Source organism: Melospiza georgiana, chromosome 12, assembly GCF_028018845.1.
Source record: "Melospiza georgiana isolate bMelGeo1 chromosome 12, bMelGeo1.pri, whole genome shotgun sequence".
NCBI classification, from domain to species: domain Eukaryota; kingdom Metazoa; phylum Chordata; class Aves; order Passeriformes; family Passerellidae; genus Melospiza; species Melospiza georgiana.
The window spans coordinates 20627932-20654902 of record NC_080441.1 but is presented as its reverse complement, the minus strand read 5'-3'; positions in this window follow the sequence as shown (position 1 = coordinate 20654902).

Sequence of the window (26971 nt, the reverse complement as noted above, 5' to 3'; positions counted from 1 at the left end):
GATTTTTAAAATCAGGAAGCCCAGACCTCCAGGCACACTGGAGCTGTGAAAGGCATCCAAAAGGGAGTGCAAAAGTGCCACAACATGGCTGCTTTCACAGCTTTTTCCTTAGGAAGAACCCTAATACCCGGCTGATTTACCTTCCTAGGGTTACTGTTAGGCTTGGGCCTAGGACTTTTAAAACCAGGAAGCCCTGTGCTCCAGGCACACTGCAGCTGTTCAAGGCATCCCAACGGGAGCGCAAAAGTGACACAACTTGGCTGCCTCCACTGCTATTTCCATGAGACCATCCCCAACCATAGGCTGGTTTTCCTTCCTAGCGTTGAGTTTTGAGTTAGGCCTAGGGTTGGAGTTTTTTAACCAGAAAGCCCTGAGTTCCAAGAACACAGCAGCTGCGAAGGACTACCCAAGAAGAGCACAAAAGTACCACCACATGCCTGCCTCCACAGCTATTTCCTTGGGGACATCCCTAATTCCTGGCTGATTTGCCTTTCTCGTCGTCGGGTTGGGGTTAGGTAGGCCTTGTGCTAGGATTTTTAAAATCAGGAAGCCCAGACCTCCAGGCACACTGGAGCTGTGAAAGGCATCCAAAAGGGAGTGCAAAAGTGCCACAACATGGCTGCTTTCACAGCTTTTTCCTTAGGAAGAACCCTAATACCCGGCTGATTTACCTTCCTAGGGTTACTGTTAGGCTTGGGCCAAGGACATTTAAAACCAGGAAGCCCTGTGCTCCAGGAACACTGCAGCTGTTCAACGCATCCCAAGGGGAGCGCAAAAGTGACAGAACTTGGCTGCCTCCACTGCTATTTCCATGAGACCATCCCGAACCATAGGCAGATTTTCCTTCCTAGCTTTGAGGTTTGAGTTAGGCCTAGGGTTAGAGTTTTTTAACCAGAAAGCCCTGAGTTCCAAGAACACAGCAGCTGCGAAGGACTACCCAAGAAGAGCACAAAAGTACCACCACATGCCTGCCTCCACAGCTATTTCCTTGGGGACATCCCTAATTCCTGGCTGATTTGCCTTTCTCGTCGTCGGGTTGGGGTTAGGTAGGCCTTGTGCTAGGATTTTTAAAATCAGGAAGCCCAGACCTCCAGGCACACTGGAGCTGTGAAAGGCATCCAAAAGGGAGTGCAAAAGAGCCACAACATGGCTGCTTTCACAGCTTTTTCCTTAGGAAGAACCCTAATACCCGGCTGATTTACCTTCCTAGGGTTACTGTTAGGCTTGGGCCAAGGACTTTTAAAACCAGGAAGCCCTGGGCTCCAGGAACACTGCAGCTGTTCAAGGCATCCCAACGGGAGTGCAAAAGTGACACAACTTGGCTGCCTCCACTGCTATTTCCATGAGACCATCCCCAACCTTAGGCTGATTTTCCTTCCTAGCGTTGAGGTTTGAGTTAGGCCTAGGGTTAGAGTTTTTTAACCAGAAAGCCCTGAGTTCCAAGAACACAGCAGCTGCGAAGGACTACCCAAGAAGAGCACAAAAGTACCACAACATGCCTGCCTCCACAGCTATTTCCTTGGGGACATCCCTAATTCCTGGCTGATTTGCCTTTCTCGTCGTCGGGTTGGGGTTAGGTAGGCCTTGTGCTAGGATTTTTAAAATCAGGAAGCCCAGACCTCCAGGCACACTGGAGCTGTGAAAGGCATCCAAAAGGGAGTGCAAAAGTGCCACAACATGGCTGCTTTCACAGCTTTTTCCTTAGGAAGAACCCTAATACCCGGCTGATTTACCTTCCTAGGGTTACTGTTAGGCTTGGGCCAAGGACTTTTAAAACCAGGAAGCCCTGTGCTCCAGGCACACTGCAGCTGTTCAAGGCATCCCAACGGGAGCGCAAAAGTGACACAACTTGGCTGCCTCCACTGCTATTTCCATGAGACCATCCCCAACCTTAGGCTGGTTTTCCTTCCTAGCGTTGAGTTTTGAGTTAGGCCTATGGTTAGTGTTCTTTTAACCTGAAAGCCCTGAGTTCCAAGAATACAGCAGCTGCGAAGGACTACCCAAGAAGAGCACAAAAGTACCACAACATGCCTGCCTCCACAGCTATTTCCTTGGGGACATCCCTAATTCCTGGCTGATTTGCCTTTCTCGTCGTCGGGTTGGGGTTAGGTAGGCCTTGTGCTAGGATTTTGAAAATCAGAAAGCCCAGACCTCCAGGCACACTGGAGCTGTGAAAGGCATCCAAAAGGGAGTGCAAAAGTGCCACAACATGGCTGCTTTCACAGCTTTTTCCTTAGGAAGAACCCTAATACCCGGCTGATTTACCTTCCTAGGGTTACTGTTAGGCTTGGGCCAAGGACTTTTAAAACCAGGAAGCCCTGTGCTCCAGGCACACTGCAGCTGTTCAAGGCATCCCAAGGGGAGCGCAAAAGTGACACAACTTGGCTGCCTCCACTGCTATTTCCATGAGACCATACCCAACCTTAGGCTGGTTTTCCTTCCTAGCGTTGAGTTTTGAGTTAGGCCTATGGTTAGTGTTCTTTTAACCTGAAAGCCCTGAGTTCCAAGAACACAGCAGCTGCGAAGGACTACCCAAGAAGAGCACAAAAGTACCACCACATGCCTGCCTCCACAGCTATTTCCTTGGGGACATCCCTAATTCCTGGCTGATTTGCCTTTCTCGTTGTCGGGTTGGGGTTAGGTAGGCCTTGTGCTAGGATTTTTAAAATCAGGAAGCCCAGACCTCCAGGCACACTGGAGCTGTGAGAGGCATCCAAAAGGGAGTGCAAAAGTGCCACAACATGGCTGCTTTCACAGCTTTTTCCTTAGGAAGAACCCTAATACCCGGCTGATTTACCTTCCTAGGGTTACTGTTAGGCTTGGGCCAAGGACTTTTAAAACCAGGAAGCCCTGGGCTCCAGGAACACTGCAGCTGTTCAAGGCATCCCAACGGGAGCGCAAAAGTGACACAACTTGGCTGCCTCCACTGCTATTTCCATGAGACCATCCCCAACCATAGGCTGGTTTTCCTTCCTAGCGTTGAGTTTTGAGTTAGGCCTAGGGTTGGAGTTTTTTAACCAGAAAGCCCTGAGTTCCAAGAACACAGCAGCTGCGAAGGACTACCCAAGAAGAGCACAAAAGTACCACCACATGCCTGCCTCCACAGCTATTTCCTTGGGGACATCCCTAATTCCTGGCTGATTTGCCTTTCTCGTCGTCGGGTTGGGGTTAGGTAGGCCTTGTGCTAGGATTTTTAAAATCAGGAAGCCCAGACCTCCAGGCACACTGGAGCTGTGAAAGGCATCCAAAAGGGAGTGCAAAAGTGCCACAACATGGCTGCTTTCACAGCTTTTTCCTTAGGAAGAACCCTAATACCCGGCTGATTTACCTTCCTAGGGTTACTGTTAGGCTTGGGCCAAGGACTTTTAAAACCAGGAAGCCCTGTGCTCCAGGCACACTGCAGCTGTTCAAGGCATCCCAACGGGAGCGCAAAAGTGACACAACTTGGCTGCCTCCACTGCTATTTCCATGAGACCATCCCCAATTTTAGGCTGGTTTTCCTTCCTAGCGTTGAGTTTTGAGTTAGGCCTATGGTTAGTGTTCTTTTAACCTGAAAGCCCTGAGTTCCAAGAACACAGCAGCTGCGAAGGACTACCCAAGAAGAGCACAAAAGTACCACCACATGCCTGCCTCCACAGCTATTTCCTTGGGGACATCCCTAATTCCTGGCTGATTTGCCTTTCTCGTCGTCGGGTTGGGGTTAGGTAGGCCTTGTGCTAGGATTTTTAAAATCAGGAAGCCCAGACCTCCAGGCACACTGGAGCTGTGAAAGGCATCCAAAAGGGAGTGCAAAAGTGCCACAACATGGCTGCTTTCACAGCTTTTTCCTTAGGAAGAACCCTAATACCCGGCTGATTTACCTTCCTAGGGTTACTGTTAGGCTTGGGCCAAGGACTTTTAAAACCAGGAAGCCCTGTGCTCCAGGCACAGTGCAGCTGTTCAAGGCATCCCAACGGGAGTGCAAAAGTGACACAACTTGGCTGCCTCCACTGCTATTTCCATGAGACCATCCCCAATTTTAGGCTGATTTTCCTTCCTAGCGTTGAGTTTTGAGTTAGGCCTATGGTTAGTGTTCTTTTAACCTGAAAGCCCTGAGTTCCAAGAACACAGCAGCTGCGAAGGACTACCCAAGAAGAGCACAAAAGTACCACCACATGCCTGCCTCCACAGCTATTTCCTTGGGGACATCCCTAATTCCTGGCTGATTTGCCTTTCTCGTCGTCGGGTTGGGGTTAGGTAGGCCTTGTGCTAGGATTTTGAAAATCAGAAAGCCCAGACCTCCAGGCACACTGGAGCTGTGAAAGGCATCCAAAAGGGAGTGCAAAAGTGCCACAACATGGCTACTTTCACAGCTTTTTCCTTAGGAAGAACCCTAATACCCGGCTGATTTACCTTCCTAGGGTTACTGTTAGGCTTGGGCCAAGGACATTTAAAACCAGGAAGCCCTGTGCTCCAGGAACACTGCAGCTGTTCAACGCATCCCAAGGGGAGCGCAAAAGTGACACAACTTGGCTGCCTCCACTGCTATTTCCATGAGACCATCCCAAACCATAGGCAGATTTTCCTTCCTAGCTTTGAGGTTTGAGTTAGGCCTAGGGTTAGAGTTTTTTAACCAGAAAGCCCTGAGTTCCAAGAACACAGCAGCTGTGAAGGACTACCCAAGAAGAGCACAAAAGTACCACCACATGCCTGCCTCCACAGCTATTTCCTTGGGGACATCCCTAATTCCTGGCTGATTTGCCTTTCTCGTCGTCGGGTTGGGGTTAGGTAGGCCTTGTGCTAGGATTTTTAAAATCAGGAAGCCCAGACCTCCAGACACACTGGAGCTGTGAATGGCATCCAAAAGGGAGTGCAAAAGAGCCACAACATGGCTGCTTTCACAGCTTTTTCCTTAGGAAGAACCCTAATACCCGGCTGATTTACCTTCCTAGGGTTACTGTTAGGCTTGGGCCAAGGACTTTTAAAACCAGGAAGCCCTGTGCTCCAGGCACACTGCAGCTGTTCAAGGCATCCCAACGGGAGCGCAAAAGTGACACAACTTGGCTGCCTCCACTGCTATTTCCATGAGACCATCCCCAACCTTAGGCTGGTTTTCCTTCCTAGCGTTGAGTTTTGAGTTAGGCCTATGGTTAGTGTTCTTTTAACCTGAAAGCCCTGAGTTCCAAGAATACAGCAGCTGCGAAGGACTACCCAAGAAGAGCACAAAAGTACCACAACATGCCTGCCTCCACAGCTATTTCCTTGGGGACATCCCTAATTCCTGGCTGATTTGCCTTTCTCGTCGTCGGGTTGGGGTTAGGTAGGCCTTGTGCTAGGATTTTGAAAATCAGAAAGCCCAGACCTCCAGGCACACTGGAGCTGTGAAAGGCATCCAAAAGGGAGTGCAAAAGTGCCACAACATGGCTGCTTTCACAGCTTTTTCCTTAGGAAGAACCCTAATACCCGGCTGATTTACCTTCCTAGGGTTACTGTTAGGCTTGGGCCAAGGACTTTTAAAACCAGGAAGCCCTGTGCTCCAGGCACACTGCAGCTGTTCAAGGCATCCCAAGGGGAGCGCAAAAGTGACACAACTTGGCTGCCTCCACTGCTATTTCCATGAGACCATACCCAACCTTAGGCTGGTTTTCCTTCCTAGCGTTGAGTTTTGAGTTAGGCCTATGGTTAGTGTTCTTTTAACCTGAAAGCCCTGAGTTCCAAGAACACAGCAGCTGCGAAGGACTACCCAAGAAGAGCACAAAAGTACCACCACATGCCTGCCTCCACAGCTATTTCCTTGGGGACATCCCTAATTCCTGGCTGATTTGCCTTTCTCGTTGTCGGGTTGGGGTTAGGTAGGCCTTGTGCTAGGATTTTTAAAATCAGGAAGCCCAGACCTCCAGGCACACTGGAGCTGTGAGAGGCATCCAAAAGGGAGTGCAAAAGTGCCACAACATGGCTGCTTTCACAGCTTTTTCCTTAGGAAGAACCCTAATACCCGGCTGATTTACCTTCCTAGGGTTACTGTTAGGCTTGGGCCAAGGACTTTTAAAACCAGGAAGCCCTGGGCTCCAGGAACACTGCAGCTGTTCAAGGCATCCCAACGGGAGCGCAAAAGTGACACAACTTGGCTGCCTCCACTGCTATTTCCATGAGACCATCCCCAACCATAGGCTGGTTTTCCTTCCTAGCGTTGAGTTTTGAGTTAGGCCTAGGGTTGGAGTTTTTTAACCAGAAAGCCCTGAGTTCCAAGAACACAGCAGCTGCGAAGGACTACCCAAGAAGAGCACAAAAGTACCACCACATGCCTGCCTCCACAGCTATTTCCTTGGGGACATCCCTAATTCCTGGCTGATTTGCCTTTCTCGTCGTCGGGTTGGGGTTAGGTAGGCCTTGTGCTAGGATTTTTAAAATCAGGAAGCCCAGACCTCCAGGCACACTGGAGCTGTGAAAGGCATCCAAAAGGGAGTGCAAAAGTGCCACAACATGGCTGCTTTCACAGCTTTTTCCTTAGGAAGAACCCTAATACCCGGCTGATTTACCTTCCTAGGGTTACTGTTAGGCTTGGGCCAAGGACTTTTAAAACCAGGAAGCCCTGTGCTCCAGGCACACTGCAGCTGTTCAAGGCATCCCAACGGGAGCGCAAAAGTGACACAACTTGGCTGCCTCCACTGCTATTTCCATGAGACCATCCCCAATTTTAGGCTGGTTTTCCTTCCTAGCGTTGAGTTTGGAGTTAGGCCTATGGTTAGTGTTCTTTTAACCTGAAAGCCCTGAGTTCCAAGAACACAGCAGCTGCGAAGGACTACCCAAGAAGAGCACAAAAGTACCACCACATGCCTGCCTCCACAGCTATTTCCTTGGGGACATCCCTAATTCCTGGCTGATTTGCCTTTCTCGTCGTCGGGTTGGGGTTAGGTAGGCCTTGTGCTAGGATTTTTAAAATCAGGAAGCCCAGACCTCCAGGCACACTGGAGCTGTGAAAGGCATCCAAAAGGGAGTGCAAAAGTGCCACAACATGGCTGCTTTCACAGCTTTTTCCTTAGGAAGAACCCTAATACCCGGCTGATTTACCTTCCTAGGGTTACTGTTAGGCTTGGGCCAAGGACTTTTAAAACCAGGAAGCCCTGTGCTCCAGGCACAGTGCAGCTGTTCAAGGCATCCCAACGGGAGTGCAAAAGTGACACAACTTGGCTGCCTCCACTGCTATTTCCATGAGACCATCCCCAATTTTAGGCTGATTTTCCTTCCTAGCGTTGAGTTTTGAGTTAGGCCTATGGTTAGTGTTCTTTTAACCTGAAAGCCCTGAGTTCCAAGAACACAGCAGCTGCGAAGGACTACCCAAGAAGAGCACAAAAGTACCACCACATGCCTGCCTCCACAGCTATTTCCTTGGGGACATCCCTAATTCCTGGCTGATTTGCCTTTCTCGTTGTCGGGTTGGGGTTAGGTAGGCCTTGTGCTAGGATTTTTAAAATCAGGAAGCCCAGACCTCCAGGCACACTGGAGCTGTGAAAGGCATCCAAAAGGGAGTGCAAAAGTGCCACAACATGGCTACTTTCACAGCTTTTTCCTTAGGAAGAACCCTAATACCCGGCTGATTTACCTTCCTAGGGTTACTGTTAGGCTTGGGCCAAGGACATTTAAAACCAGGAAGCCCTGTGCTCCAGGAACACTGCAGCTGTTCAACGCATCCCAAGGGGAGCGCAAAAGTGACACAACTTGGCTGCCTCCACTGCTATTTCCATGAGACCATCCCCAACCATAGGCAGATTTTCCTTCCTAGCTTTGAGGTTTGAGTTAGGCCTAGGGTTAGAGTTTTTTAACCAGAAAGCCCTGAGTTCCAAGAACACAGCAGCTGTGAAGGACTACCCAAGAAGAGCACAAAAGTACCACCACATGCCTGCCTCCACAGCTATTTCCTTGGGGACATCCCTAATTCCTGGCTGATTTGCCTTTCTCGTCGTCGGGTTGGGGTTAGGTAGGCCTTGTGCTAGGATTTTTAAAATCAGGAAGCCCAGACCTCCAGACACACTGGAGCTGTGAATGGCATCCAAAAGGGAGTGCAAAAGAGCCACAACATGGCTGCTTTCACAGCTTTTTCCTTAGGAAGAACCCTAATACCCGGCTGATTTACCTTCCTAGGGTTACTGTTAGGCTTGGGCCAAGGACTTTTAAAACCAGGAAGCCCTGGGCTCCAGGAACACTGCAGCTGTTCAAGGCATCCCAACGGGAGTGCAAAAGTGACACAACTTGGCTGCCTCGACTGCTATTTCCATGAGACCATCCCCAACCATAGGCTGATTTTCCTTCCTAGCGTTGAGGTTTGAGTTAGGCCTAGGGTTAGAGTTTTTTAACCAGAAAGCCCTGAGTTCCAAGAACACAGCAGCTGCGAAGGACTACCCAAGAAGAGCACAAAAGTACCACCACATGCCTGCCTCCACAGCTATTTCCTTGGGGACATCCCTAATTCCTGGCTGATTTGCCTTTCTCGTCGTCGGGTTGGGGTTAGGTAGGCCTTGTGCTAGGATTTTTAAAATCAGGAAGCCCAGACCTCCAGGCACACTGGAGCTGTGAAAGGCATCCAAAAGGGAGTGCAAAAGTGCCACAACATGGCTGCTTTCACAGCTTTTTCCTTAGGAAGAACCCTAATACCCGGCTGATTTACCTTCCTAGGGTTACTGTTAGGCTTGGGCCAAGGACTTTTAAAACCAGGAAGCCCTGTGCTCCAGGCACAGTGCAGCTGTTCAAGGCATCCCAACGGGAGTGCAAAAGTGACACAACTTGGCTGCCTCCACTGCTATTTCCATGAGACCATCCCCAATTTTAGGCTGATTTTCCTTCCTAGCGTTGAGTTTTGAGTTAGGCCTATGGTTAGTGTTCTTTTAACCTGAAAGCCCTGAGTTCCAAGAACACAGCAGCTGCGAAGGACTACCCAAGAAGAGCACAAAAGTACCACCACATGCCTGCCTCCACAGCTATTTCCTTGGGGACATCCCTAATTCCTGGCTGATTTGCCTTTCTCGTCGTCGGGTTGGGGTTAGGTAGGCCTTGTGCTAGGATTTTGAAAATCAGGAAGCCCAGACCTCCAGGCACACTGGAGCTGTGAAAGGCATCCAAAAGGGAGTGCAAAAGTGCCACAACATGGCTACTTTCACAGCTTTTTCCTTAGGAAGAACCCTAATACCCGGCTGATTTACCTTCCTAGGGTTACTGTTAGGCTTGGGCCAAGGACATTTAAAACCAGGAAGCCCTGTGCTCCAGGAACACTGCAGCTGTTCAACGCATCCCAAGGGGAGCGCAAAAGTGACACAACTTGGCTGCCTCCACTGCTATTTCCATGAGACCATCCCCAACCATAGGCAGATTTTCCTTCCTAGCTTTGAGGTTTGAGTTAGGCCTAGGGTTAGAGTTTTTTAACCAGAAAGCCCTGAGTTCCAAGAACACAGCAGCTGTGAAGGACTACCCAAGAAGAGCACAAAAGTACCACCACATGCCTGCCTCCACAGCTATTTCCTTGGGGACATCCCTAATTCCTGGCTGATTTGCCTTTCTCGTCGTCGGGTTGGGGTTAGGTAGGCCTTGTGCTAGGATTTTTAAAATCAGGAAGCCCAGACCTCCAGACACACTGGAGCTTTGAATGGCATCCAAAAGGGAGTGCAAAAGAGCCACAACATGGCTGCTTTCACAGCTTTTTCCTTAGGAAGAACCCTAATACCCGGCTGATTTACCTTCCTAGGGTTACTGTTAGGCTTGGGCCAAGGACTTTTAAAACCAGGAAGCCCTGGGCTCCAGGAACACTGCAGCTGTTCAAGGCATCCCAACGGGAGTGCAAAAGTGACACAACTTGGCTGCCTCGACTGCTATTTCCATGAGACCATCCCCAACCATAGGCTGATTTTCCTTCCTAGCGTTGAGGTTTGAGTTAGGCCTAGGGTTAGAGTTTTTTAACCAGAAAGCCCTGAGTTCCAAGAACACAGCAGCTGCGAAGGACTACCCAAGAAGAGCACAAAAGTACCACAACATGCCTGCCTCCACAGCTATTTCCTTGGGGACATCCCTAATTCCTGGCTGATTTGCCTTTCTCGTCGTCGGGTTGGGGTTAGGTAGGCCTTGTGCTAGGATTTTGAAAATCAGGAAGCCCAGACCTCCAGGCACACTGGAGCTGTGAAAGGCATCCAAAAGGGAGTGCAAAAGTGCCACAACATGGCTGCTTTCACAGCTTTTTCCTTAGGAAGAACCCTAATACCCGGCTGATTTACCTTCCTAGGGTTACTGTTAGGCTTGGGCCAAGGACTTTTAAAACCAGGAAGCCCTGTGCTCCAGGCACACTGCAGCTGTTCAAGGCATCCCAACGGGAGCGCAAAAGTGACACAACTTGGCTGCCTCCACTGCTATTTCCATGAGACCATCCCCAACCTTAGGCTGATTTTCCTTCCTAGCGTTGAGTTTTGAGTTAGGCCTATGGTTAGTGTTCTTTTAACCTGAAAGCCCTGAGTTCCAAGAACACAGCAGCTGCGAAGGACTACCCAAGAAGAGCACAAAAGTACCACAACATGCCTGCCTCCACAGCTATTTCCTTGGGGACATCCCTAATTCCTGGCTGATTTGCCTTTCTCGTCGTCGGGTTGGGGTTAGGTAGGCCTTGTGCTAGGATTTTGAAAATCAGAAAGCCCAGACCTCCAGGCACACTGGAGCTGTGAAAGGCATCCAAAAGGGAGTGCAAAAGTGCCACAACATGGCTGCTTTCACAGCTTTTTCCTTAGGAAGAACCCTAATACCCGGCTGATTTACCTTCCTAGGGTTACTGTTAGGCTTGGGCCAAGGACTTTTAAAACCAGGAAGCCCTGTGCTCCAGGCACACTGCAGCTGTTCAAGGCATCCCAAGGGGAGCGCAAAAGTGACACAACTTGGCTGCCTCCACTGCTATTTCCATGAGACCATACCCAACCTTAGGCTGGTTTTCCTTCCTAGCGTTGAGTTTTGAGTTAGGCCTATGGTTAGTGTTCTTTTAACCTGAAAGCCCTGAGTTCCAAGAATACAGCAGCTGCGAAGGACTACCCAAGAAGAGCACAAAAGTACCACAACATGCCTGCCTCCACAGCTATTTCCTTGGGGACATCCCTAATTCCTGGCTGATTTGCCTTTCTCGTCGTCGGGTTGGGGTTAGGTAGGCCTTGTGCTAGGATTTTGAAAATCAGAAAGCCCAGACCTCCATGCACACTGGAGCTGTGAAAGGCATCCAAAAGGGAGTGCAAAAGTGCCACAACATGGCTGCTTTCACAGCTTTTTCCTTAGGAAGAACCCTAATACCCGGCTGATTTACCTTCCTAGGGTTACTGTTAGGCTTGGGCCAAGGACATTTAAAACCAGGAAGCCCTGTGCTCCAGGAACACTGCAGCTGTTCAACGCATCCCAAGGGGAGCGCAAAAGTGACACAACTTGGCTGCCTCCACTGCTATTTCCATGAGACCATCCCCAACCATAGGCAGATTTTCCTTCCTAGCTTTGAGGTTTGAGTTAGGCCTAGGGTTAGAGTTTTTTAACCAGAAAGCCCTGAGTTCCAAGAACACAGCAGCTGTGAAGGACTACCCAAGAAGAGCACAAAAGTACCACCACATGCCTGCCTCCACAGCTATTTCCTTGGGGACATCCCTAATTCCTGGCTGATTTGCCTTTCTCGTCGTCGGGTTGGGGTTAGGTAGGCCTTGTGCTAGGATTTTTAAAATCAGGAAGCCCAGACCTCCAGACACACTGGAGCTGTGAATGGCATCCAAAAGGGAGTGCAAAAGAGCCACAACATGGCTGCTTTCACAGCTTTTTCCTTAGGAAGAACCCTAATACCCGGCTGATTTACCTTCCTAGGGTTACTGTTAGGCTTGGGCCAAGGACTTTTAAAACCAGGAAGCCCTGGGCTCCAGGAACACTGCAGCTGTTCAAGGCATCCCAACGGGAGTGCAAAAGTGACACAACTTGGCTGCCTCCACTGCTATTTCCATGAGACCATCCCCAACCATAGGCTGATTTTCCTTCCTAGCGTTGAGGTTTGAGTTAGGCCTAGGGTTAGAGTTTTTTAACCAGAAAGCCCTGAGTTCCAAGAACACAGCAGCTGCGAAGGACTACCCAAGAAGAGCACAAAAGTACCACAACATGCCTGCCTCCACAGCTATTTCCTTGGGGACATCCCTAATTCCTGGCTGATTTGCCTTTCTCGTCGTCGGGTTGGGGTTAGGTAGGCCTTGTGCTAGGATTTTGAAAATCAGGAAGCCCAGACCTCCAGGCACACTGGAGCTGTGAAAGGCATCCAAAAGGGAGTGCAAAAGTGCCACAACATGGCTGCTTTCACAGCTTTTTCCTTAGGAAGAACCCTAATACCCGGCTGATTTACCTTCCTAGGGTTACTGTTAGGCTTGGGCCAAGGACTTTTAAAACCAGGAAGCCCTGTGCTCCAGGCACACTGCAGCTGTTCAAGGCATCCCAAGGGGAGCGCAAAAGTGACACAACTTGGCTGCCTCCACTGCTATTTCCATGAGACCATACCCAACCTTAGGCTGGTTTTCCTTCCTAGCGTTGAGTTTTGAGTTAGGCCTATGGTTAGTGTTCTTTTAACCTGAAAGCCCTGAGTTCCAAGAATACAGCAGCTGCGAAGGACTACCCAAGAAGAGCACAAAAGTACCACAACATGCCTGCCTCCACAGCTATTTCCTTGGGGACATCCCTAATTCCTGGCTGATTTGCCTTTCTCGTCGTCGGGTTGGGGTTAGGTAGGCCTTGTGCTAGGATTTTGAAAATCAGAAAGCCCAGACCTCCAGGCACACTGGAGCTGTGAAAGGCATCCAAAAGGGAGTGCAAAAGTGCCACAACATGGCTGCTTTCACAGCTTTTTCCTTAGGAAGAACCCTAATACCCGGCTGATTTACCTTCCTAGGGTTACTGTTAGGCTTGGGCCAAGGACTTTTAAAACCAGGAAGCCCTGTGCTCCAGGCACACTGCAGCTGTTCAAGACATCCCAAGGGGAGCGCAAAAGTGACACAACTTGGCTGCCTCCACTGCTATTTCCATGAGACCATACCCAACCTTAGGCTGGTTTTCCTTCCTAGCGTTGAGTTTTGAGTTAGGCCTATGGTTAGTGTTCTTTTAACCTGAAAGCCCTGAGTTCCAAGAACACAGCAGCTGCGAAGGACTACCCAAGAAGAGCACAAAAGTACCACCACATGCCTGCCTCCACAGCTATTTCCTTGGGGACATCCCTAATTCCTGGCTGATTTGCCTTTCTCGTTGTCGGGTTGGGGTTAGGTAGGCCTTGTGCTAGGATTTTTAAAATCAGGAAGCCCAGACCTCCAGGCACACTGGAGCTGTGAAAGGCATCCAAAAGGGAGTGCAAAAGTGCCACAACATGGCTGCTTTCACAGCTTTTTCCTTAGGAAGAACCCTAATACCCGGCTGATTTACCTTCCTAGGGTTACTGTTAGGCTTGGGCCAAGGACTTTTAAAACCAGGAAGCCCTGTGCTCCAGGCACACTGCAGCTGTTCAAGACATCCCAAGGGGAGCGCAAAAGTGACACAACTTGGCTGCCTCCACTGCTATTTCCATGAGACCATACCCAACCTTAGGCTGGTTTTCCTTCCTAGCGTTGAGTTTTGAGTTAGGCCTATGGTTAGTGTTCTTTTAACCTGAAAGCCCTGAGTTCCAAGAACACAGCAGCTGCGAAGGACTACCCAAGAAGAGCACAAAAGTACCACCACATGCCTGCCTCCACAGCTATTTCCTTGGGGACATCCCTAATTCCTGGCTGATTTGCCTTTCTCGTTGTCGGGTTGCGGTTAGGTAGGCCTTGTGCTAGGATTTTTAAAATCAGGAAGCCCAGACCTCCAGGCACACTGGAGCTGTGAAAGGCATCCAAAAGGGAGTGCAAAAGTGCCACAACATGGCTGCTTTCACAGCTTTTTCCTTAGGAAGAACCCTAATACCCGGCTGATTTACCTTCCTAGGGTTACTGTTAGGCTTAGGCCTAGGACTTTTAAAACCAGGAAGCCCTGTGCTCCAGGCACACTGCAGCTGTTCAAGGCATCCCAACGGGAGCGCAAAAGTGACACAACTTGGCTGCCTCCACTGCTATTTCCATGAGACCATCCCCAACCATAGGCTGATTTTCCTTCCTAGCATTGAGTTTTGAGTTAGGCCTAGGGTTGGAGTTTTTTAACTAGAAAGCCCTGAGTTCCAAGAACACAGCAGCTGCGAAGGACTACCCAAGAAGAGCACAAAAGTACCACCACATGCCTGCCTCCACAGCTATTTCCTTGGGGACATCCCTAATTCCTGGCTGATTTGCCTTTCTCGTCGTCGGGTTGGGGTTAGGTAGGCCTTGTGCTAGGATTTTTAAAATCAGGAAGCCCAGACCTCCAGGCACACTGGAGCTGTGAAAGGCATCCAAAAGGGAGTGCAAAAGTGCCACAACATGGCTGCTTTCACAGCTTTTTCCTTAGGAAGAACCCTAATACCCGGCTGATTTACCTTCCTAGGGTTACTGTTAGGCTTGGGCCAAGGACATTTAAAACCAGGAAGCCCTGTGCTCCAGGAACACTGCAGCTGTTCAACGCATCCCAAGGGGAGCGCAAAAGTGACACAACTTGGCTGCCTCCACTGCTATTTCCATGAGACCATCCCGAACCATAGACAGATTTTCCTTCCTAGCTTTGAGGTTTGAGTTAGGCCTAGGGTTAGAGTTTTTTAACCAGAAAGCCCTGAGTTCCAAGAACACAGCAGCTGCGAAGGACTACCCAAGAAGAGCACAAAAGTACCACCACATGCCTGCCTCCACAGCTATTTCCTTGGGGACATCCCTAATTCCTGGCTGATTTGCCTTTCTCGTCGTCGGGTTGGGGTTAGGTAGGCCTTGTGCTAGGATTTTTAAAATCAGGAAGCCCAGACCTCCAGACACACTGGAGCTGTGAATGGCATCCAAAAGGGAGTGCAAAAGAGCCACAACATGGCTGCTTTCACAGCTTTTTCCTTAGGAAGAACCCTAATACCCGGCTGATTTACCTTCCTAGGGTTACTGTTAGGCTTGGGCCAAGGACTTTTAAAACCAGGAAGCCCTGGGCTCCAGGAACACTGCAGCTGTTCAAGGCATCCCAACGGGAGTGCAAAAGTGACACAACTTGGCTGCCTCCACTGCTATTTCCATGAGACCATCCCCAACCATAGGCTGATTTTCCTTCCTAGCGTTGAGGTTTGAGTTAGGCCTAGGGTTAGAGTTTTTTAACCAGAAAGCCCTGAGTTCCAAGAACACAGCAGCTGCGAAGGACTACCCAAGAAGAGCACAAAAGTACCACAACATGCCTGCCTCCACAGCTATTTCCTTGGGGACATCCCTAATTCCTGGCTGATTTGCCTTTCTCGTCGTCGGGTTGGGGTTAGGTAGGCCTTGTGCTAGGATTTTTAAAATCAGGAAGCCCAGACCTCCAGGCACACTGGAGCTGTGAAAGGCATCCAAAAGGGAGTGCAAAAGTGCCACAACATGGCTGCTTTCACAGCTTTTTCCTTAGGAAGAACCCTAATACCCGGCTGATTTACCTTCCTAGGGTTACTGTTAGGCTTGGGCCAAGGACTTTTAAAACCAGGAAGCCCTGTGCTCCAGGCACACTGCAGCTGTTCAAGGCATCCCAACGGGAGCGCAAAAGTGACACAACTTGGCTGCCTCCACTGCTATTTCCATGAGACCATCCCCAACCTTAGGCTGGTTTTCCTTCCTAGCGTTGAGTTTTGAGTTAGGCCTATGGTTAGTGTTCTTTTAACCTGAAAGCCCTGAGTTCCAAGAACACAGCAGCTGCGAAGGACTACCCAAGAAGAGCACAAAAGTACCACAACATGCCTGCCTCCACAGCTATTTCCTTGGGGACATCCCTAATTCCTGGCTGATTTGCCTTTCTCGTCGTCGGGTTGGGGTTAGGTAGGCCTTGTGCTAGGATTTTGAAAATCAGAAAGCCCAGACCTCCAGGCACACTGGAGCTGTGAAAGGCATCCAAAAGGGAGTGCAAAAGTGCCACAACATGGCTGCTTTCACAGCTTTTTCCTTAGGAAGAACCCTAATACCCGGCTGATTTACCTTCCTAGGGTTACTGTTAGGCTTGGGCCAAGGACTTTTAAAACCAGGAAGCCCTGTGCTCCAGGCACACTGCAGCTGTTCAAGGCATCCCAACGGGAGCGCAAAAGTGACACAACTTGGCTGCCTCCACTGCTATTTCCATGAGACCATCCCCAACCTTAGGCTGGTTTTCCTTCCTAGCGTTGAGTTTTGAGTTAGGCCTATGGTTAGTGTTCTTTTAACCTGAAAGCCCTGAGTTCCAAGAACACAGCAGCTGCGAAGGACTACCCAAGAAGAGCACAAAAGTACCACCACATGCCTGCCTCCACAGCTATTTCCTTGGGGACATCCCTAATTCCTGGCTGATTTGCCTTTCTCGTTGTCGGGTTGGGGTTAGGTAGGCCTTGTGCTAGGATTTTTAAAATCAGGAAGCCCAGACCTCCAGGCACACTGGAGCTGTGAATGGCATCCAAAAGGGAGTGCAAAAGTGCCACAACATGGCTGCTTTCACAGCTTTTTCCTTAGGAAGAACCCTAATACCCGGCTGATTTACCTTCCTAGGGTTACTGTTAGGCTTAGGCCTAGGACTTTTAAAACCAGGAAGCCCTGTGCTCCAGGCACACTGCAGCTGTTCAAGGCATCCCAACGGGAGCGCAAAAGTGACACAACTTGGCTGCCTCCACTGCTATTTCCATGAGACCATCCCCAATTTTAGGCTGGTTTTCCTTCCTAGCGTTGAGTTTTGAGTTAGGCCTAGGGTTGGAGTTTTTTAACCAGAAAGCCCTGAGTTCCAAGAACACAGCAGCTGCGAAGGACTACCCAAGAAGAGCACAAAAGTACCACCACATGCCTGCCTCCACAGCTATTTCCTTGGGGACATCCCTAATTCCTGGCTGATTTGCCTTTCTCGTCGTCGGGTTGGGGTTAGGTAGGCCTTGTGCTAGGATTTTGAAAATCAGGAAGCCCAGACATCCAGGCACACTGGAGCTGTGAAAGGCATCCAAAAGGGAGTGCAAAAGTGCCACAACATGGCTGCTTTCACAGCTTTTTCCTTAGGAAGAACCCTAATACCCGGCTGATTTACCTTCCTAGGGTTACTGTTAGGCTTGGGCCAAGGACTTTTAAAACCAGGAAGCCCTGTGCTCCAGGAACACTGCAGCTGTTCAAGGCATCCCAAGGGGAGCGCAAAAGTGACACAACTTGGCTGCCTCCACTGCTATTTCCATGAGACCATCCCCAACCATAGGCTGGTTTTCCTTCCTAGCGTTGAGTTTTGAGTTAGGCCTAGGGTTGGAGTTTTTTAACCAGAAAGCCCTGAGTTCCAAGAACACAGCAGCTGCGAAGGACTACCCAAGAAGAGCACAAAAGTACCACAACATGCCTGCCTCCACAGCTATTTCCTTGGGGACATCCCTAATTCCTGGCTGATTTGCCTTTCTCGTTGTCGGGTTGGGGTTAGGTAGGCCTTGTGCTAGGATTTTTAAAATCAGGAAGCCCAGACCTCCAGGCACACTGGAGCTGTGAAAGGCATCCAAAAGGGAGTGCAAAAGTGCCACAACATGGCTGCTTTCACAGCTTTTTCCTTAGGAAGAACCCTAATACCCGGCTGATTTACCTTCCTAGGGTTACTGTTAGGCTTGGGCCAAGGACATTTAAAACCAGGAAGCCCTGTGCTCCAGGAACACTGCAGCTGTTCAACGCATCCCAAGGGGAGCGCAAAAGTGACACAACTTGGCTGCCTCCACTGCTATTTCCATGAGACCATCCCGAACCATAGACAGATTTTCCTTCCTAGCTTTGAGGTTTGAGTTAGGCCTAGGGTTAGAGTTTTTTAACCAGAAAGCCCTGAGTTCCAAGAACACAGCAGCTGCGAAGGACTACCCAAGAAGAGCACAAAAGTACCACCACATGCCTGCCTCCACAGCTATTTCCTTGGGGACATCCCTAATTCCTGGCTGATTTGCCTTTCTCGTCGTCGGGTTGGGGTTAGGTAGGCCTTGTGCTAGGATTTTTAAAATCAGGAAGCCCAGACCTCCAGACACACTGGAGCTGTGAATGGCATCCAAAAGGGAGTGCAAAAGAGCCACAACATGGCTGCTTTCACAGCTTTTTCCTTAGGAAGAACCCTAATACCCGGCTGATTTACCTTCCTAGGGTTACTGTTAGGCTTGGGCCAAGGACTTTTAAAACCAGGAAGCCCTGTGCTCCAGGCACACTGCAGCTGTTCAAGGCATCCCAACGGGAGCGCAAAAGTGACACAACTTGGCTGCCTCCACTGCTATTTCCATGAGACCATCCCCAACCTTAGGCTGGTTTTCCTTCCTAGCGTTGAGTTTTGAGTTAGGCCTATGGTTAGTGTTCTTTTAACCTGAAAGCCCTGAGTTCCAAGAACACAGCAGCTGCCAAGGACTACCCAAGAAGAGCACAAAAGTACCACAACATGCCTGCCTCCACAGCTATTTCCTTGGGGACATCCCTAATTCCTGGCTGATTTGCCTTTCTCGTCGTCGGGTTGGGGTTAGGTAGGCCTTGTGCTAGGATTTTGAAAATCAGAAAGCCCAGACCTCCAGGCACACTGGAGCTGTGAAAGGCATCCAAAAGGGAGTGCAAAAGTGCCACAACATGGCTGCTTTCACAGCTTTTTCCTTAGGAAGAACCCTAATACCCGGCTGATTTACCTTCCTAGGGTTACTGTTAGGCTTGGGCCAAGGACTTTTAAAACCAGGAAGCCCTGTGCTCCAGGCACACTGCAGCTGTTCAAGGCATCCCAACGGGAGCGCAAAAGTGACACAACTTGGCTGCCTCCACTGCTATTTCCATGAGACCATACCCAACCTTAGGCTGGTTTTCCTTCCTAGCGTTGAGTTTTGAGTTAGGCCTATGGTTAGTGTTCTTTTAACCTGAAAGCCCTGAGTTCCAAGAACACAGCAGCTGCGAAGGACTACCCAAGAAGAGCACAAAAGTACCACCACATGCCTGCCTCCACAGCTATTTCCTTGGGGACATCCCTAATTCCTGGCTGATTTGCCTTTCTCGTTGTCGGGTTGGGGTTAGGTAGGCCTTGTGCTAGGATTTTTAAAATCAGGAAGCCCAGACCTCCAGGCACACTGGAGCTGTGAAAGGCATCCAAAAGGGAGTGCAAAAGTGCCACAACATGGCTGCTTTCACAGCTTTTTCCTTAGGAAGAACCCTAATACCCGGCTGATTTACCTTCCTAGGGTTACTGTTAGGCTTAGGCCTAGGACTTTTAAAACCAGGAAGCCCTGTGCTCCAGGCACACTGCAGCTGTTCAAGGCATCCCAAGGGGAGCGCAAAAGTGACACAACTTGGCTGCCTCCACTGCTATTTCCATGAGACCATACCCAACCTTAGGCTGGTTTTCCTTCCTAGCGTTGAGTTTTGAGTTAGGCCTATGGTTAGTGTTCTTTTAACCTGAAAGCCCTGAGTTCCAAGAATACAGCAGCTGCGAAGGACTACCCAAGAAGAGCACAAAAGTACCACAACATGCCTGCCTCCACAGCTATTTCCTTGGGGACATCCCTAATTCCTGGCTGATTTGCCTTTCTCGTCGTCGGGTTGGGGTTAGGTAGGCCTTGTGCTAGGATTTTGAAAATCAGAAAGCCCAGACCTCCAGGCACACTGGAGCTGTGAAAGGCATCCAAAAGGGAGTGCAAAAGTGCCACAACATGGCTGCTTTCACAGCTTTTTCCTTAGGAAGAACCCTAATACCCGGCTGATTTACCTTCCTAGGGTTACTGTTAGGCTTGGGCCAAGGACTTTTAAAACCAGGAAGCCCTGTGCTCCAGGCACACTGCAGCTGTTCAAGACATCCCAAGGGGAGCGCAAAAGTGACACAACTTGGCTGCCTCCACTGCTATTTCCATGAGACCATACCCAACCTTAGGCTGGTTTTCCTTCCTAGCGTTGAGTTTTGAGTTAGGCCTATGGTTAGTGTTCTTTTAACCTGAAAGCCCTGAGTTCCAAGAACACAGCAGCTGCGAAGGACTACCCAAGAAGAGCACAAAAGTACCACCACATGCCTGCCTCCACAGCTATTTCCTTGGGGACATCCCTAATTCCTGGCTGATTTGCCTTTCTCGTTGTCGGGTTGGGGTTAGGTAGGCCTTGTGCTAGGATTTTTAAAATCAGGAAGCCCAGACCTCCAGGCACACTGGAGCTGTGAAAGGCATCCAAAAGGGAGTGCAAAAGTGCCACAACATGGCTGCTTTCACAGCTTTTTCCTTAGGAAGAACCCTAATACCCGGCTGATTTACCTTCCTAGGGTTACTGTTAGGCTTAGGCCTAGGACTTTTAAAACCAGGAAGCCCTGTGCTCCAGGCACACTGCAGCTGTTCAAGGCATCCCAAGGGGAGCGCAAAAGTGACACAACTTGGCTGCCTCCACTGCTATTTCCATGAGACCATCCCCAACCATAGGCTGATTTTCCTTCCTAGCGTTGAGTTTTGAGTTAGGCCTAGGGTTGGAGTTTTTTAACCAGAAAGCCCTGAGTTCCAAGAACACAGCAGCTGCGAAGGACTACCCAAGAAGAGCACAAAAGTACCACCACATGCCTGCCTCCACAGCTATTTCCTTGGGGACATCCCTAATTCCTGGCTGATTTGCCTTTCTCGTCGTCGGGTTGGGGTTAGGTAGGCCTTGTGCTAGGATTTTTAAAATCAGGAAGCCCAGACCTCCAGGCACACTGGAGCTGTGAAAGGCATCCAAAAGGGAGTGCAAAAGTGCCACAACATGGCTGCTTTCACAGCTTTTTCCTTAGGAAGAACCCTAATACCCGGCTGATTTACCTTCCTAGGGTTACTGTTAGGCTTGGGCCAAGGACATTTAAAACCAGGAAGCCCTGTGCTCCAGGAACACTGCAGCTGTTCAACGCATCCCAAGGGGAGCGCAAAAGTGACACAACTTGGCTGCCTCCACTGCTATTTCCATGAGACCATCCCGAACCATAGACAGATTTTCCTTCCTAGCTTTGAGGTTTGAGTTAGGCCTAGGGTTAGAGTTTTTTAACCAGAAAGCCCTGAGTTCCAAGAACACAGCAGCTGCGAAGGACTACCCAAGAAGAGCACAAAAGTACCACCACATGCCTGCCTCCACAGCTATTTCCTTGGGGACATCCCTAATTCCTGGCTGATTTGCCTTTCTCGTCGTCGGGTTGGGGTTAGGTAGGCCTTGTGCTAGGATTTTTAAAATCAGGAAGCCCAGACCTCCAGACACACTGGAGCTGTGAATGGCATCCAAAAGGGAGTGCAAAAGAGCCACAACATGGCTGCTTTCACAGCTTTTTCCTTAGGAAGAACCCTAATACCCGGCTGATTTACCTTCCTAGGGTTACTGTTAGGCTTGGGCCAAGGACTTTTAAAACCAGGAAGCCCTGGGCTCCAGGAACACTGCAGCTGTTCAAGGCATCCCAACGGGAGTGCAAAAGTGACACAACTTGGCTGCCTCCACTGCTATTTCCATGAGACCATCCCCAACCATAGGCTGATTTTCCTTCCTAGCGTTGAGGTTTGAGTTAGGCCTAGGGTTAGAGTTTTTTAACCAGAAAGCCCTGAGTTCCAAGAACACAGCAGCTGCGAAGGACTACCCAAGAAGAGCACAAAAGTACCACAACATGCCTGCCTCCACAGCTATTTCTTTGGGGACATCCCTAATTCCTGGCTGATTTGCCTTTCTCGTCGTCGGGTTGGGGTTAGGTAGGCCTTGTGCTAGGATTTTTAAAATCAGGAAGCCCAGACCTCCAGGCACACTGGAGCTGTGAAAGGCATCCAAAAGGGAGTGCAAAAGTGCCACAACATGGCTGCTTTCACAGCTTTTTCCTTAGGAAGAACCCTAATACCCGGCTGATTTACCTTCCTAGGGTTACTGTTAGGCTTGGGCCAAGGACTTTTAAAACCAGGAAGCCCTGTGCTCCAGGCACACTGCAGCTGTTCAAGGCATCCCAACGGGAGCGCAAAAGTGACACAACTTGGCTGCCTCCACTGCTATTTCCATGAGACCATCCCCAACCTTAGGCTGGTTTTCCTTCCTAGCGTTGAGTTTTGAGTTAGGCCTATGGTTAGTGTTCTTTTAACCTGAAAGCCCTGAGTTCCAAGAACACAGCAGCTGCGAAGGACTACCCAAGAAGAGCACAAAAGTACCACAACATGCCTGCCTCCACAGCTATTTCCTTGGGGACATCCCTAATTCCTGGCTGATTTGCCTTTCTCGTCGTCGGGTTGGGGTTAGGTAGGCCTTGTGCTAGGATTTTGAAAATCAGAAAGCCCAGACCTCCAGGCACACTGGAGCTGTGAAAGGCATCCAAAAGGGAGTGCAAAAGTGCCACAACATGGCTGCTTTCACAGCTTTTTCCTTAGGAAGAACCCTAATACCCGGCTGATTTACCTTCCTAGGGTTACTGTTAGGCTTGGGCCAAGGACTTTTAAAACCAGGAAGCCCTGTGCTCCAGGCACACTGCAGCTGTTCAAGGCATCCCAACGGGAGCGCAAAAGTGACACAACTTGGCTGCCTCCACTGCTATTTCCATGAGACCATCCCCAACCTTAGGCTGGTTTTCCTTCCTAGCGTTGAGTTTTGAGTTAGGCCTATGGTTAGTGTTCTTTTAACCTGAAAGCCCTGAGTTCCAAGAACACAGCAGCTGCGAAGGACTACCCAAGAAGAGCACAAAAGTACCACCACATGCCTGCCTCCACAGCTATTTCCTTGGGGACATCCCTAATTCCTGGCTGATTTGCCTTTCTCGTTGTCGGGTTGGGGTTAGGTAGGCCTTGTGCTAGGATTTTTAAAATCAGGAAGCCCAGACCTCCAGGCACACTGGAGCTGTGAATGGCATCCAAAAGGGAGTGCAAAAGTGCCACAACATGGCTGCTTTCACAGCTTTTTCCTTAGGAAGAACCCTAATACCCGGCTGATTTACCTTCCTAGGGTTACTGTTAGGCTTAGGCCTAGGACTTTTAAAACCAGGAAGCCCTGTGCTCCAGGCACACTGCAGCTGTTCAAGGCATCCCAACGGGAGCGCAAAAGTGACACAACTTGGCTGCCTCCACTGCTATTTCCATGAGACCATCCCCAATTTTAGGCTGGTTTTCCTTCCTAGCGTTGAGTTTTGAGTTAGGCCTAGGGTTGGAGTTTTTTAACCAGAAAGCCCTGAGTTCCAAGAACACAGCAGCTGCGAAGGACTACCCAAGAAGAGCACAAAAGTACCACCACATGCCTGCCTCCACAGCTATTTCCTTGGGGACATCCCTAATTCCTGGCTGATTTGCCTTTCTCGTCGTCGGGTTGGGGTTAGGTAGGCCTTGTGCTAGGATTTTGAAAATCAGGAAGCCCAGACATCCAGGCACACTGGAGCTGTGAAAGGCATCCAAAAGGGAGTGCAAAAGTGCCACAACATGGCTGCTTTCACAGCTTTTTCCTTAGGAAGAACCCTAATACCCGGCTGATTTACCTTCCTAGGGTTACTGTTAGGCTTGGGCCAAGGACTTTTAAAACCAGGAAGCCCTGTGCTCCAGGAACACTGCAGCTGTTCAAGGCATCCCAAGGGGAGCGCAAAAGTGACACAACTTGGCTGCCTCCACTGCTATTTCCATGAGACCATCCCCAACCATAGGCTGGTTTTCCTTCCTAGCGTTGAGTTTTGAGTTAGGCCTAGGGTTGGAGTTTTTTAACCAGAAAGCCCTGAGTTCCAAGAACACAGCAGCTGCGAAGGACTACCCAAGAAGAGCACAAAAGTACCACCACATGCCTGCCTCCACAGCTATTTCCTTGGGGACATCCCTAATTCCTGGCTGATTTGCCATTCTCGTTGTCGGGTTGGGGTTAGGTAGGCCTTGTGCTAGGATTTTTAAAATCAGGAAGCCCAGACCTCCAGGCACACTGGAGCTGTGAAAGGCATCCAAAAGGGAGTGCAAAAGTGCCACAACATGGCTGCTTTCACAGCTTTTTCCTTAGGAAGAACCCTAATACCCGGCTGATTTACCTTCCTAGGGTTACTGTTAGGCTTGGGCCAAGGACATTTAAAACCAGGAAGCCCTGTGCTCCAGGAACACTGCAGCTGTTCAACGCATCCCAAGGGGAGCGCAAAAGTGACACAACTTGGCTGCCTCCACTGCTATTTCCATGAGACCATCCCGAACCATAGACAGATTTTCCTTCCTAGCTTTGAGGTTTGAGTTAGGCCTAGGGTTAGAGTTTTTTAACCAGAAAGCCCTGAGTTCCAAGAACACAGCAGCTGCGAAGGACTACCCAAGAAGAGCACAAAAGTACCACCACATGCCTGCCTCCACAGCTATTTCCTTGGGGACATCCCTAATTCCTGGCTGATTTGCCTTTCTCGTCGTCGGGTTGGGGTTAGGTAGGCCTTGTGCTAGGATTTTTAAAATCAGGAAGCCCAGACCTCCAGACACACTGGAGCTGTGAATGGCATCCAAAAGGGAGTGCAAAAGAGCCACAACATGGCTGCTTTCACAGCTTTTTCCTTAGGAAGAACCCTAATACCCGGCTGATTTACCTTCCTAGGGTTACTGTTAGGCTTGGGCCAAGGACTTTTAAAACCAGGAAGCCCTGTGCTCCAGGCACACTGCAGCTGTTCAAGGCATCCCAACGGGAGCGCAAAAGTGACACAACTTGGCTGCCTCCACTGCTATTTCCATGAGACCATCCCCAACCTTAGGCTGGTTTTCCTTCCTAGCGTTGAGTTTTGAGTTAGGCCTATGGTTAGTGTTCTTTTAACCTGAAAGCCCTGAGTTCCAAGAACACAGCAGCTGCCAAGGACTACCCAAGAAGAGCACAAAAGTACCACAACATGCCTGCCTCCACAGCTATTTCCTTGGGGACATCCCTAATTCCTGGCTGATTTGCCTTTCTCGTCGTCGGGTTGGGGTTAGGTAGGCCTTGTGCTAGGATTTTGAAAATCAGAAAGCCCAGACCTCCAGGCACACTGGAGCTGTGAAAGGCATCCAAAAGGGAGTGCAAAAGTGCCACAACATGGCTGCTTTCACAGCTTTTTCCTTAGGAAGAACCCTAATACCCGGCTGATTTACCTTCCTAGGGTTACTGTTAGGCTTGGGCCAAGGACTTTTAAAACCAGGAAGCCCTGTGCTCCAGGCACACTGCAGCTGTTCAAGGCATCCCAACGGGAGCGCAAAAGTGACACAACTTGGCTGCCTCCACTGCTATTTCCATGAGACCATACCCAACCTTAGGCTGGTTTTCCTTCCTAGCGTTGAGTTTTGAGTTAGGCCTATGGTTAGTGTTCTTTTAACCTGAAAGCCCTGAGTTCCAAGAACACAGCAGCTGCAAAGGACTACCCAAGAAGAGCACAAAAGTACCACCACATGCCTGCCTCCACAGCTATTTCCTTGGGGACATCCCTAATTCCTGGCTGATTTGCCTTTCTCGTTGTCGGGTTGGGGTTAGGTAGGCCTTGTGCTAGGATTTTTAAAATCAGGAAGCCCAGACCTCCAGGCACACTGGAGCTGTGAAAGGCATCCAAAAGGGAGTGCAAAAGTGCCACAACATGGCTGCTTTCACAGCTTTTTCCTTAGGAAGAACCCTAATACCCGGCTGATTTACCTTCCTAGGGTTACTGTTAGGCTTAGGCCTAGGACTTTTAAAACCAGGAAGCCCTGTGCTCCAGGCACACTGCAGCTGTTCAAGGCATCCCAAGGGGAGCGCAAAAGTGACACAACTTGGCTGCCTCCACTGCTATTTCCATGAGACCATCCCCAATTTTAGGCTGGTTTTCCTTCCTAGCGTTGAGTTTTGAGTTAGGCCTATGGTTAGTGTTCTTTTAACCTGAAAGCCCTGAGTTCCAAGAACACAGCAGCTGCGAAGGACTACCCAAGAAGAGCACAAAAGTACCACCACATGCCTGCCTCCACAGCTATTTCCTTGGGGACATCCCTAATTCCTGGCTGATTTGCCTTTCTCGTCGTCGGGTTGGGGTTAGGTAGGCCTTATGCTAGGATTTTTAAAATCAGGAAGCCCAGACCTCCAGGCACACTGGAGCTGTGAAAGGCATCCAAAAGGGAGTGCAAAAGTGCCACAACATGGCTGCTTTCACAGCTTTTTCCTTAGGAAGAACCCTAATACCCGGCTGATTTACCTTCCTAGGGTTACTGTTAGGCTTGGGCCTAGGACTTTTAAAACCAGGAAGCCCTGTGCTCCAGGCACACTGCAGCTGTTCAAGGCATCCCAACGGGAGCGCAAAAGTGACACAACTTGGCTGCCTCCACTGCTATTTCCATGAGACCATCCCCAACCATAGGCTGGTTTTCCTTCCTAGCGTTGAGTTTTGAGTTAGGCCTAGGGTTGGAGTTTTTTAACCAGAAAGCCCTGAGTTCCAAGAACACAGCAGCTGCGAAGGACTACCCAAGAAGAGCACAAAAGTACCACCACATGCCTGCCTCCACAGCTATTTCCTTGGGGACATCCCTAATTCCTGGCTGATTTGCCTTTCTCGTCGTCGGGTTGGGGTTAGGTAGGCCTTGTGCTAGGATTTTTAAAATCAGGAAGCCCAGACCTCCAGGCACACTGGAGCTGTGAAAGGCATCCAAAAGGGAGTGCAAAAGAGCCACAACATGGCTGCTTTCACAGCTTTTTCCTTAGGAAGAACCCTAATACCCGGCTGATTTACCTTCCTAGGGTTACTGTTAGGCTTGGGCCAAGGACATTTAAAACCAGGAAGCCCTGTGCTCCAGGAACACTGCAGCTGTTCAACGCATCCCAAGGGGAGCGCAAAAGTGACACAACTTGGCTGCCTCCACTGCTATTTCCATGAGACCATCCCGAACCATAGACAGATTTTCCTTCCTAGCTTTGAGGTTTGAGTTAGGCCTAGGGTTAGAGTTTTTTAACCAGAAAGCCCTGAGTTCCAAGAACACAGCAGCTGC